We start from the raw sequence: 5,079 nt of genomic DNA, 5'->3' as shown, positions 1-5,079 counted from the left end.
AAGTCCACAGTTCACTTGTGCACAGAATTATAATTGCTGCTGAGAAAACAGGTCTCCAAGGCACAAACATTATCACCCTCTTTAAAGGGAATCATCTGCCCCTTAAAAGAAATCCTGGTGGGAAAGGACCCTCTGCCAGCACTACCAGCAGTGTATCTCCTACCTCTTGGTTTGATAATCCTGGAGCTGTAGCCTGGCCTCACCCTTATCTCTCGGCTGGAAATGGGCAAATACTCCAAACATTGATTTCAACATGTCCCTCCCTCACTTCTCCTTTTGAACACGGGGGCTGATGACTCTGCAAACTCGTCTGCGCCTGCCAGAGCTTGGCAAGGCACAGGATGCAGGCACAAGGAAGGTGGTTGTTTTCAAAATGAGGAGGGACATTCCTGTTCCTCCTCCTCGGGGCTGCTCAGCTGGGGCACCCCCAGGACCAGTGATTCCACACATGGGAGGGATGTCACTCATTCCACCCCCTTGTTTACTGTGGGGCTTTCCAGTTACTTCTGCCCTAACCCCACATCTCTCCTGCCAGAGACTCTCCTGAGAGCTTTGAGGGCACCCACAAAGATTGATGGTACCTGGGAAGGAGTGGGAGAACACACAGCATCCCCCACCCCATCTGGGTCATTTTAGGAGGATGTCAAGGCAAACTCCACCCTGCTGGGACTTCCAGAAAAAGGTATCTAGAAAAGGGGACTTCCAGCCACCCACTCTGGTCAGGGAAGTTGTGAAAGCTGTGCTCCCTTTGGGAGTCTCATGCAGGAGCACGAGTTTGGCACAAGACATGCTGGCTCCATGGTGGGGCTGTATGAGGATGACTCCAAGGAGGTCACAAACTTTATGTACACAGGACCTGGATTCCACTCATTTGCTTCACAGCACCCCATGACTGCTTGAAAACATTTCCTCCATCACTGCCATGTGCTCTGTGTATGCAGCAAGTATTTCTCCCACATTCCTCTTCCAGTGAGATGAATTCAGTGCTGGCCACTGGATTTATCACCCCCTCCCATGGCGCTGGGCAGTGGCTGCTCTCACTGCAGGGGCAGGAAAGGGGGGACACAAATTTCAAGGCTGTTTCATCTGCTGGTTTGGGGACTGAGTTGAGAGCAGCAGCACCTACAGCATGTGCCTGAGCCAAGGAGGGACTTGTGAAGCTGAAAGAAGTTGAGGTTGTTATCCAGGTACCCACCATGCCCCACGGTGCCCATTAACCAGCTTCATGCCTATCCTGGAGCACATAAACCAAATTATTGACCCACTTCAGCACCAAAACACTCCCCCCACAGCTTTGCCACCAACAATTCTCCCCACACAAGAGTCAAAGCCCCTGAGGACACCACCAAGCCCTGCAGAGCCACACGCTTGGATGACAGGAGGAGGCTGCAGGGCTGAATCCTCCCACTGCCCCCAGATCCCAGACAGGCACGCCAAAACATGGAATATTATTGCAGTCAGTCTATGCTGTGGGGAAAACCAGTGTTCCAGGCCAGAGCCCAACCCTTATGGAGCAAAGTGCATAGAGAGGAGGAGGGGACACGACTTGAGCAAGGGAAAGGAAAGATTTAGAAAGACAGGATTTGCTCGTAAATAAAGCCAAGCAGATACCTTTGGCTCCAGTATCCAGAGACTGTAGGAAAGGTGTAGGAACTGGCTGGGAGGACACAGCAGGGATGGATCCTGGCCTGTTTGCACCCTGAGGAGTGAGATCCAGCAGCCCTTGCCTGTGGGTGAGAGTCCCCACTCCTGCTCACCGTGCCGTTGGGCTCTTCATGTGCCGCTGGGACCTCTCTTGGCAGCACAGTGCTGGCCCTTGAGCCAGGAGGGTGCTGAAAAACTGGTTTCCAGCCCAGTCTCATGATGGCAGCTCGTAGAGCTGACTCAGGCAGGAGAACAGACGGGTGAGTAATACCCACTGTGCCTGCAGGGAGCCCTTGACTAAAATAAAGATCCCCACCCTGCGTGTCCTGGTGTTTCAGACTTACCCACAAACTCCCACATTTGTCACTTGGGCTTATCTGTGCAGCTTTAACCAGAAACCACCTCCTGATCACAGCCTGGCTTGGCAAAACCTCCTAACATGTACCTGGCAGCTCTGTACAGCTGGAGGTGCTGTGATGTGACCATATCAGCCAACACGAGCTGCTTACCAGCAACCACTGGCTCTGCTCCCAGCTGCTCTGGGAACAGCTGGAGCCAAACATCACCCCAAGCCTCCTGCCACCTCCAGCAGTGCTTGTGAAGGGAGATGGTGCTGTGACACAAAGCTCATAAATCACAGTGTCCATCACGTGGCAGAGAAGCACTTTGACTGTCTGTGGCTCAGAGAAGAGCAGGGAGTCCTCGTGGTCCGTGAAGGAAGGCACACACACCAGCCAGGCTGGTTTAACCCCAGTCCCTGTGTCTGCCCAGTGCATCCTCCCAGCTGGAGAGAAATTAATGCAAAATACTGATTTTTATGCAATAGGTCACATGAAGTGAGAGCACAATCTGGGCAGAATACTGTGGAGGAAGAGAAGGGTTCCATCTCTTCCTTTGTCTGGAGGCAATCCTAGGCAAACACACACAGGATGGGGTAATGGAGTAATCCTTACAGGGTAAGGATCCTTAATCCTTAAGGACGGGGTAATACTTACAGGGTAAAGACCTTCCCCAGCCCCCAGGGAGAGCAGCAAGATTTCAGGGCCGGCAGGAGGAAATCTAAGCAGGACCTGCAGTTCCTGCAGCAACAGCTTTTTTGCATAAGATCTCATAGCACTTTGGAAATCCTCAAGTTACACCACAGTCCCTGAAGGAGGGAAACAGCTGAGTTTTCAGTGCAGGAAGCAGGCACAGGGGACAGTGAGAGACACTCAAGCAAATTGCCTAAGTCACATCAAGGAGACTGAACTGTATGTGGTGGTAGAAAATTTGTCTCTGTCAAAGGCTTAACTGCATCCAACTCTAACTGTTCCCTATGTCCCCCTAGATCCAACACTAAGGGTTCTCTGTGCCCCCTCTTTTCCTTCAGGAGTACAATGCCATCCAAATACTAGAATTTAATGGTACCAATCTGCCTTTCACATGACAGCCTTCTGCTGCACAGCTGGTTAATGATTCCAGCAGGGACCAGACCTGGAGACGTGTTAATGCACAACATTTCCTCCTGCCCTACTCTCACCCCACTTCCAGAGCAGCAGCAGACTCCAGATTGCACTTCCCTGCTTTAATATTTAAAGCCTTCTGCGTGGGCAGCAGGACCAGCTGACCCTTCCATCCTCCCTAAGCCCTTACCCTGGGGGAGCACAGCTCCCAGCTCCCATCAGGGAGATGGCAGTGAGTGCTGAGTCTGTCAGCCAAATTTGGGGATCCAGGCAGGGATTCTCAGTGGCACCTAGAGATGTGCACCCTTGAAAATCTTACTGCTCCACCCAGCCCAATACCTGCACGACCCTTTGCTGACTGCGGCTTGCACAGCCTTTTGGTCCCACAGCTTCAGCGTTCCCAGAATTTGCTTCACTTCCAAACACACCAGGACTATGCTCAGTCTTTATTTTGGCTTGCTCCTCCTCCCCTCCCCACAGACCATAGCCAGCTCCAGCCTGAGGGAACAGGAACATTCAACCCCAGACCACTGTGAGCAGCTCACAGCTCAGGCCAGATTTAGCTCACTGACACTCATGCTGAGGAAAGGTATATTTCATTTATTCCAGCCTGACTCATCCTTCTAAATATATTCTCCTTTTTCCAGACAGCAAACCTTATGGTTTCTCTGCAGGTCTTGCTGCTTGTCCACACTAGGGGAAAAGATTCAGCTTGAACCATGGAGCAGAGTTCCCATCAGAGCAGATGTCTCAATGCTTCTCTCTTAAGCTCACTTAGCTGAGGGAAGATTTTAACAAACCCTCATGGATTTGCTCTGATCATGGCCTTGGAGCTGCACAGGGAGTGGGGCTGGGCAAGAGACCTGGAAAGTTCATGCAATCTGTTTTCTAGGATTCTCTGTCTGGGAGTAGAGGGTAACTGGAAAGGAGCCAGGACAGAGGTTACTGCAGCATCTTACAGTTGGACTGATGTGACTGAGGAAACCTTGAAGTAATTTCGTTCACAAAAAGGGATTTATTCTGTTCCTGTTTTCTCTCTTAATGCTCTCCTCCTCCACCCATCTCTTCTGCAGGAAAATGCAAGTGGCTCAGCCAGCCTTAAAATACAGCAAAGCAGCCATGTGGGATGTGGGAGTTAAAGGAATTAAGGCAGCTAGCAGCAGCTGGGAAGAGAAATTAAGCCAAGTGAGGTTTGGATGTTACCTGTAAAGCAGCTTCTGAGTAACTCCTGTCTGACAGGTGTCAGTGCAAAGCAGAGGGACTGATGAGGACCTGATCCCACGTGGAACACTCCTCTCCTGCCCTGCCAAGTGAGACTGACACACCTCAGAGGGAGGAACAGCTCTGCAACTGCTGCTGGAGCACACCCAGGAGCAAGGAGCTGCCAGAGCAACTCCCTACTTTTCCAGGGAGAGGAGCTGCCAGGTGGAGCACAGCTGAGAGAGCTCTAAACTGAGAACTACCAGTGCATCTCAGCCACAATTACAGGGAAAAAGGATAAAATCAGGGACTGCTACTAGAGACAGACTACGCTGTGTCCAACTACTTCTTGCAAAGGAAAACAGTCAATAGGTTGCAACTTCTACAAGGACAACTGGTCTGGAAAAAACAGCTGGTGACACACCTGGGTAAGATGCAAAGCAGCTGCTGCAGCAGCTTCCAGCAGGAACTGAGAAGTGACTTGCAGTGACAGGAACAATGTCATTTTCATTTCAAAAAGTCAGTCAAGACACATCAAGTGACCAACGAATAGCCACAATCCAAATCCAAGTGATTCCACTGTTTAGTTCTCCCTCTCCCTATCCAAAAGCACCAACTCTGCCCACTCACACAAATGCACACCCTGAGTTTTGGGCTGATTTCTCTTTACTTCACAGTCTTGGCAAAACAACTCTGCATTCAAAAAGTCATTTCACATTAATATATTAATAATCAAACATTTTCAAAATAAATATTTGTTTTTAAATAACATTTCTTTACATCACTTCAGCAG

The sequence above is a fragment of the Acanthisitta chloris genome, unplaced genomic scaffold (assembly GCF_000695815.1).
Source record: "Acanthisitta chloris isolate BGI_N310 unplaced genomic scaffold, ASM69581v1 scaffold6065, whole genome shotgun sequence".
NCBI classification, from domain to species: domain Eukaryota; kingdom Metazoa; phylum Chordata; class Aves; order Passeriformes; family Acanthisittidae; genus Acanthisitta; species Acanthisitta chloris.
This window is presented reverse-complemented; position numbering follows the sequence as displayed.